Raw genomic sequence first — 9,381 nt, forward strand, 5'->3', positions numbered from 1 at the left:
AAATAATAATATATGATTTCCAACTTTTAAAAATGAAGAGATGTGATAATTCCTACCTTTGGGGAATCCGTAACAAAAAATGGAAAACGCAGCCATGCCTGGTCTCTGAGGCCCCAAACGGCAGACACTGGCAGATGGGATAATAGCTGCTGCCTTTGCAAGAAACCTAACTTCCAGGGCTGACAAGCCAGCCGTGCCTCACGGCTTTCATGTCATGTCATGTGACCACTTGAATTCAGGGCCCCTGGACTAGAATGTTCCATTTTATTTAGAGAGATGAGCCACAGGAGCCCTTACCCTGTGCCACAAGCTCCCCCGGGAAGACAAAGGGACACAGGCAGACAGGGCATGTTTCCACCTCTCTTAACTGTACCAAGAAGTTTCTCAAAGCGTGTTTCAAGAATGTCCAGGATCACGTGGCGATGCTGGTTAAAATGCAGAAATGCCTGGGTCCCGACCCAAATCTGCTAACTCAGACGGTCTGGAGGTGGAATCCGGAAATCACCATTTTTAGCAAACTCCCCGGGGGGACCTCTTAGCCACATGAAAGCTTCTGAAGCACTGGTGGAAAAGAGACTCCATGGTGATTTGCAGCTGTGAGACCACGAATCCAGTGCATTCACTGAGGCCTCAAGGATGGGAATCATTTACGAACCACCCACTTCTTCCAGACACTGAGCTGAGCCCTTTCCATCCATCATTCCATGTCATTCGTACAACAACCCTGTACCATCATCACCACCCTTTAACTGGTAGGGAAACTGAAGACCAGGAAATCACAACATGTGGGTCAGGTCACGCAGCGAGTGGCAGCAGAGCTGAAATTCACACCTGGACCTGACTCCAAAGTTAATGCATAAGAGCACGGCTGCTCATCTCTCTCCTTTCCAGAGGAAGCGAGCCCTCTTTGCACTGACGTGTTAATAGGTAGATTCGTGCAACAGAAAATCGGGACAGAGTGGTGAACGTGGAACACATTGACATTTGGAATTGTCTCCACTAAGCCTGTCTCTTGCAGCCAGCCAGGGACATGTGGCTCTGCAGATTATTGTTCAATGCCATGTGACATTAAGTTTTGGCAAAGTAATTTGTAGTATGATTGTAGTAGCTAAGCCCTCCTCCGTGGTCTGTGGGTGGATTTTGGCAGCTCCTCTCCAGATCCACAGAGCCAGAACCACTTGCCCAGAGAATCCAGAAAATCTGAGAGCCATCAGTTTTTGCCACCCAACTCAAAGGCTTTGTTTGTTGGTGGTGGTGTTTTCGTTTGTTTGTTTGTTGTTGTTGTTGCTTAATGAATCGCCTTGCCACTGACCCTTTCTTTGCCTTTATTCTGGTTCTGCACCGTGTGAACCACCTTAGGTTGCTGTGCCTTAGGAAAATAACTTAATTGCGCCTTAGGAAAATAACTTAATTGCGCCTTAGGAAAATAACAATGAGATAAACAGACAACAAACAGACAAAGCTAGAGTCTTCAAAAATTGACAAAGGAGGCAATTTATGAACAACGTCATCATTTAGGGGGGCTGTGGGGTGGGGGTGCACAGAGAACAGCTTTCATAGCTTTCCTTGATAGCAAAAACCAGAATGAGTTATCTCATCCCCAAATATGCAGGATGACATAAGACAGCCTTGAAGTAACCCCAAGACCTGGAATCGAGTCAGTTGTGTTATTCTCAAAGCTGTGCTCCTTTGGATGGGCTGCTTCACTTCTCTGAGCCTCAGGTTCCCTATCTGGAAATCATGTTGAATAGTCTCTAAGGCCATTTTATTGCTCAAATATTCCGTAAATTCAACATTTGGTATATGCTAAAATGAAGGAAGGGAAGGAGAGGGAAGGATGCAAATAGGGAGGGAAGGAGGAAGAAATCAATCTATGAAGAAGTTATCTTTCACAGAGACAAGAATGAGTGTATTTTCAACTGTTCCCCTCTCTCTCTAATCAGGATCTGCTCTGAATTAAAATGTTGATTATTTAATAAGCCCTGCCTCATTCTTCCATTGAAATACCACTTTGTAGCCTGTGTTGTCACAGAAGAAAATGAGTCAATTAGAGGACCTTAACAAGAGCGCTTTTTAGAAGAACATGTAGACTATTAATTGTAGTCAATTAGATCTGATAGCTTCGTGGCCGGATTTCCAGATAGAGGAAGAATGAGGACATTCCGGCAGACTCCTCGTCTCTGAGAAGAAAGCCTTTGACAGTGACACCCCAGAAATGGCACAGCATCCAGCTTTCTCTCCAGCAAAGCTGGCGTGTTCAGCCCTGACCTAGTCTGCAAGATTCTTTCCCCACCAAAAGGGGCAAAGTTCAATTGCCTTTCTCCTTGCCACTGGAGCGAAGAGACACAGCAGGGCCTTGAAATATCAGGAGACAGCATTCTCAGGGAAATGGGTATTGGGCATTTTGCAGAATGTTTTGGAGGAAGCAATCTCTCTTAGGAATATGGCATGTCATGCTTGTGCAATTTCAAACAGACCTTGAAGAGTTACTTCACATGGTAGGTCAGTTGCTCGCTGCTCTGTCCCAACTTTCCGTTGCACAAATTTACCCCAGCAAATTCATTTACTGCAATCCCAATCCTCAGTAATTTAGAAAGTGATGTTACTTTAGAATAGGGATTTGCAAAGGTAATTAGGCCACGTTGGAGTAGGGTGGACCCCTAATCTAATATGATAATCCGATATAACTTGTGTTCTTATTAAAAGGGGAACTTTGGAGACAGATACACACAGATAGGAGAATGCCATGTGAAGATGAAGCCGGAGATCGCAGTGATGCAGCCGGAGATTGGGGTGATGCTCCCATAAGCCGAGGAATGCCAAAGATTGCCAGCAAACCTCCAGGAGCTAGGAGACGGGTGTGGAACAGATTCTCCTTCACAGCTCTCACAAGGAACCAATCCTGCTGACCCCTTGATTTCAGACATCTATCTCCAGAATCATGACACAATACCTTTTGTTGTTTTAGCCACTTGGTTTGTGGTATTTTATTATGACAACCCTAGCAGACGCCGCTACATCTCTGCAAGGAAGAGGAGCAGTTAAGGGAACTCTTGTTCTCCAATAGCCTCTAGCCCCAGGCACTCTCCTCCTTCACCCTCTCAGCTCCCGAAGGGCCCTGGAAGCCCCAAGTTCCTTTCCTCACTTAATGCAGAACAGCTTTCCACATTGTCTGAAGACTTGGCACCTGATGCCACTAAGGTGTTTGGTAATGTCTCCTCTTCCTAAGATCTTCTACACACACACACACACACACACACACACACACATATAAACTAACTTTTATTGGAGCATAATTGCTTTAAACGTTGTGTTAGTTTCTATTGTACAACAAAGTGAATCAGCTCTATGTATACATATATTTCCTTCCCCTTGACCCTACTTTTCAACCCCCCACCCCATCCCACCCATCTAGGTGATCACAAAGCAGAGAGCTGAAAATATGTTTGCAGGCAAAGCTATTCTCTCCCTCATTGGAGCAAACTATTGGGAAAATTAAACATTTTTCCTTCTCATGAAAACAAGATAGAGACTGACCATTTTAGTCTTCCATTGTTGCATAAACTTAGCAGCTTAGAGGAACACCAGTGTGTATTTTAGCTGGGTCCTCTGGTCAGGGTCTCACAAGATCACAATCAAAGTGTTGGCCAGGCTGTGTTCTCATTTGTAGACTGACTGAGGAAACATCTATTTCCAAACCCACTTGGGCTGTTGGTAGAACTCATTTCCTTGTGGTTGGAAGACAGAGGGTCCTAGCTCCTTGGTGGCTCTTGGCTGTCAGCTGGGGGGCTGCTCTCAGCTCCTAGGGGGTGCCTGCAGTTCCTGGCCACCTGGGCTGTCCAGCATGGTTTCTTACCTCATCAAGCCATCAAAGAATTCTCTAGGGAGAACATGCTAGCAAGATGGAATCTTCCATAGTGTGATATCATCACAGAAGTGGTGTTTCATCACCTTTGTCATATTCCTTTGGTTAGAAGTAAGCCTCAGGTCCTGCTCAAATTCAGGGAGAGGGGATTACACAAAGATGTGAGGAAGGGGCCATGGAAAGCCAACTTAAGGTCTGTCTGCACATAACCAAGATGCCATTGGTCATTCCCCAGCATCCATTCCAGCCCCCAGCTCCAGGGGTGAGTCTGATTTGTCCAAAGATAAAACTGATTTGGGAAGACTTATGACCCAACTCTGTCTACAGTGATATGAGAAGCCTACTGATAACTTCTGCACAGAATTTCCTTACTCCCAAGATGAAACTAGGAAAAGTCATGGTCTCTCTTTTCTTCCTTGGGATATTTCAGCATTTAGAGGGAACCCTAGATCTACAGCAACCCTGTTGCTACCAGTTTGAGGGTGAAGCAAACTCTAAGGATGGCGGGCTAGAAAGATAGAAAAAACTGTGTCTCTGATGTCACCATTTAGGTGCTGAATCAAGCATCTGTAAAGCCCACTCTGTATTTGTTAAACCTTGAGTTAGGTTTGCTGTTACTTGCAGGCCAATGCACCTTAGTACAGCATGACTGCCCCAGAGCAAAACAACATGTGGCTCCTGGCACCATTTAAATGGAAAACTCTCAATTTCATAGGAGAGATACAGGTTAATCCGGCTGAGTTTTTATTAGATATTTTATAGGCAGGAACTGGCAAATAATGTCACTATTCTATGATACATATAATTCATAGCTACTGCATGTAATCAGGCTTGGCCAACTGTTTGCAGGGAGAATGCACTCTCTTGTCTGAATGGAGCTGGTCATTCTCCATCATCCAGAGGCAGGATAATCACTGTAACTGCACTGAAAAGCTACTGTATTGAGTCCCCAGAATAATTTATCTTTTCTCAATTTTTAAGAGGAAGGGAGAGACAGTGACAGGATGTTAGTTGCTCAGTCGTGGCCAACGTTTTGCAGCCCCATGGACTACAGCCCACCAGGCTCCTCTGTCTAGGGAAGTCTCCAGGCAAATCATTGGAGTGGGTATCCATTTTCTTCTCCAGAGGATCTTCTTGACTCAGGGATGGAACCCAAGTCTCCCCCATTTCAGGCAGATTTTTTACTATCTGAGCTACCCAGGGAAGTGAAACTAATGTTTATTGAATGACCACAAAGCACCTACTCGGTACTAGAATCCTTAGATACGCTTTCAATTAATCCTGACAACACTGCATAAAGGTTATTTCGTCTATTCTTTTTAAAAAGTTTTAATTAATTTTTGCTTATTTGTTTCTTTTTGACTGTGCTGGGTCTCTGTTGCTGTGCACAGGCTTTCTCTAGTTGTGGTGTACAGGCTTCTCATTACAGGGGCTTCTCTCACTCTAGTGCGGACTTCAGCAGTTGGGGCACAGGGACTGAGTTGCTTCGCGGCATGTGGAATCTTCCCAGACCAGGAACCGAACCCATATCCCCTACATTGGCAGGTGGATTCTTAACCACAGGACCACCAGGGAAGTCCTATTTCTTCTCTTCTGCTGATGAGGGAGCTGAGAGTGATATCACACACACTGGTGGCTGCTGTCACTCATCAGACATTCTTTGTTCTTTCAGAAGAAGTTGTTGCTCTGTTTTAGGACATGGCTAGCCCAAACTAGTTTACTCTGGTTAGCATTTCCAAGATCTGAGGTAGAGCAAGAGAATTCTACCCTACCAATGGCCAGGCGAACCTGAGTCTTCTTGAATAAAAATCATTAAAGTTCAGAAATCACGTCCAGGTGTCTTAACCCTCCAGCTGTCATGAGCTGCCTTTCCCAGGCTGGATGTTGGAGACTCAGAAATGTTGTTACCTTTTCAAAACTGCCTACCTCTAAAGAGGCAGTTTCAACCAAGAGGGGTTCAAACCTTGGTCTCTTATTCTAGTGGCCAATCCCCCACCAAAAAGTCCCTTTCTCCCTTCTGAAAGGTAGTAATGGAGCACTTAGGCCAAATTCACCCCGAGGAGGCAATCGGGCACGTGCACAGCAGGCCACCCTGCCGTCTAGAGCAGAGTAAACGCGGTGTGCTGGTCCAAGGCATTTTAGGTCCTCAGGGAGGGTCCCAGAGAGCAAGGGGCAAGCTGCTAATTGCTTGTTTGTTCAGGAGAAATGTTATCTCCGTAGACTAATGTCAGGCCTTTCTGATGTTACGAAATGCAAGCTATGTGGTGCAACCTGCTTGCCATTTTGCCTTTGCATCAGCAAGCCGACAGCTAAATATACTGCACCAGTATTATAAAGCAGTTTGGCTCAAGTACAGAAAGCATTTACTCGGCTTCCTTCCTGCGATGATTCCAATCTATGTATTTATTTTAATGTTTACTGAGGGTCTGCCTGGACAAATTGTTGTGCTAGGTCTAGGATGCGACTCAGATGGGTTCTCTGTGGGGTGTGTGCATGTGGTTGTTGATGTTTTCTTGTTTATTTTCTATTGTGGCGGGGATCTTTAGATCTTTGGGTTTTTGTGGGGTTTTTTTACAATTCATATAGATGTATAAGGAAAAATTCAAACAAGGCGGTCCAGTGGTTAAGACTCTGTGCTTCCACAGTAGGGGCATGAGTTCAATCCTTTGTTAGGGAACGGAGATTCCGTGTGCCTCACAGCACAGCCAAACTAAGATTAAAACAAACAAACAAACAAAAAAAAACTCAAACAGCTTTAAGGAATAATTATGAGTAAATTTTTCTCTCACCTCTGTGCCCCAGTCACCCAATTCCCCTCCCCAGAGGAACATGACCAGTTCCAAGTTTGTTTGTGCATGTACAAATCTGTGTATATCCTTACACACACACCCACAGGGACATACTTTATACACTGTCGCCCTAGATGGTGCTGTCTTTGAATAACTACAACATAATTTATTTAACCTGTTCCCTATTAATGGGCATTTAGAGAGTTCCCATGTTTGTCTCAACATATAATCCTACAATCGATACTCTTGTATTGCCTTTGCTCATGGTTGAAAGTTTAAGTAAGGGATAAATTCCTAGAATTGCTGGGTCAAAGGACAAGTCCGTTTTAATTTTCACAACTAAAAACCAAAGGCTTTCCTAAGAGATGGTACACATGTTTTCGTTCTTCAAAGAGCATGCCTGTTTCCCCACACACACACCCACACAGAGTATCATCGGGCTTCAAATCTCTACCCATCTAATCAGTGCAGAGGCTATCTCCTGTGGTTTCCATTGCATTTTTGTCATTATAAGATGGAGCAGCAGACCGTCTCTTTAAAGTCTCCTCTTGCCCTAGGTTTTCATCTTAAAATAGCCTAAATCCTCTTAGAAGTAGGTAAGACCAGATCTTAAATCTGTTTGGATTTACGTAATGGGTCAATGAAAGGGATCCGAAAGCAAGTCCAAATGGAGGATTGCAGGATGTCAGAGGCCCCTCCCACAGGGCCCCAGACCATCCCTGATCCTTTGCCCTTTGTGAGGCGTGTCCAGGGCTGCTGCTGCCCCATGCATCCACCCCATGCCCCAGGCCGCACCCCATTCTGAACAGTCAGGCCTCAGGACCTCCTCTGACCCCAACACTCATGGATCGGACTGAGTGGCGCCCCAGGTCCTGAGGCGCCCACATCACCCCTCCTGAATGTGGTACTGGAGTGGATCTTCCCAGCATTCCCTGATCACGTCTAACAACGTGGCCTCTCCACTATGAGGGATCGTGGGCCTGAGTTGCCAAGAACAGTAGCCCTTCACTTTGTCTATTTTTCTAATCACAACATGCTTTCTCGTTTGCTATTTAATTCAACCCTTTGCAACCAGTCAACAAGGTACGGATTATTTGCACACTCTACAGATAAGGAAACTGAAGCCCAGAGAGGCTTGGCAACCTACCAAAGGTCACACGGCCAGCAAGTGAGAGACCTAAGTTCACACTGGGGGCTGTTTGATTCCTGGACCTATGGCTGAGGATCAGTCCAGGAAGCCAGCTGAGGCTCAGGTGCTAGAGCCTTTTTGGGCCACATGGGGAAGTCTGATCAAGGCAAGGCCCAAACGTTCCCCTAGCCCAGGTCTTTCCACACCCAGTGCATCCCTGAACATTCACAGCCCCCTGGAAAATGGGAATTTATGCCTCCATTTTAATGACACATAAAGCTAGATTAGGTGTCCAGGCTGATCTGACTCCAAACCCAGTGCTCTCTCTCTGCTCATCCACCCTCCCACCCTAGGAAAGCAAGGAGTGTCCCTAACAAATGATAGTCCATTCCTACAACGGGTGTGCTATGTGAACACAGGCCACTTTGCCTCTCTTCCCAAGAGAAAGGGGTCTCCTAAGAGGCCCCAGTGTTATCTGGGCAGAGAAAGTGAGTTTGAAGACCTCACACTCCATCTGGACTTTATCAGCTCCTTTCCTGGGTAGGATTACAGTAAACGATTATCTGTAGATCTGGAGCCAGCAGGGACTTTGAAGGCCCCAACTGCCAAGGGGGCTGTGAGCAGGGGGGAGGGCCTAGAGAAGATGAAAAAGCAGCCCCGGCATCTTATCTTCCTCCTGAAATCAAACAGGCTGGGCCTGTGCATGGAGGGAGGGAGTGACCCTGTCTGCCAGGCAGACAGTCCCCAGCGCTCTCTGGCCACCAAGGATGGAGAGGCCCCAGTGAAGGACCTTGGCTGTCTTCTCATTTTCTCTCTCTTCATTTCCTTTACTCATTCACTCATTCGTTCATTCATTTGTGACCTTTAGCCCATCAGTTATAATAGCTGACATGCATGGAGCTCTCAGTCAGAGCCAAAGGCTTTACCTATATCCTTTCATTTTATCCTTACAGTGACTCTCAGGGAGAGGTGTCCAAATTAGCCCCATTTTACAGATGAGGAAACTGAGGTCCTAAAAAGTTAAGTAGGATCCCACAGCTAGGCAGTGGCTAAGTTTGAATTATCTTAAAATTTCATGCACTCTTTCTTCATTTTTTCCCCTATCCCTATAGAAGTCATTCATTTATTCATTCAGTTTTGATCTCATTAACTTGTTCATTTTAAAATCCTTTCTCCCTTTTTATTCATTCCTTCTATCCCTTCGTCCCTCCTGTCTCTTCTTTCCTCCCATAACTATTTGTTGAACACCTGTTATATGCCTGGCCACCAAGCCATCGGGTCGTGGGGCTCCCAAAGTGGGGTCTCTGGAAAAGGAGATAGGAGACCACCTCACCTGTGACCAACCCTAGATGCGGCTCCTGGGCTGTGCTTCCTTTGGTTGATCTGTTCCATTGTTGGCCCAAATTCCACGCTTGGGTAATCTACTTCTGAGGATGTCTTGGTCAAACGGGTTTTGAGACTGACTCGGGGTGGGCATCAAAATAGCTTGAGCAGGAGGGGGCCACTTCTTGAGGTTTCAGGTGCTGAGCAAGGCTCTCCTTGTCCCTGTAACTCTGACTTCCAGTGAACATCAGTGAGGACCTATTCTCTCTCCCCAT

This window comes from Bubalus bubalis, chromosome 19 (assembly GCF_019923935.1).
Source record: "Bubalus bubalis isolate 160015118507 breed Murrah chromosome 19, NDDB_SH_1, whole genome shotgun sequence".
Classification (NCBI taxonomy): Eukaryota; Metazoa; Chordata; class Mammalia; order Artiodactyla; family Bovidae; genus Bubalus; species Bubalus bubalis.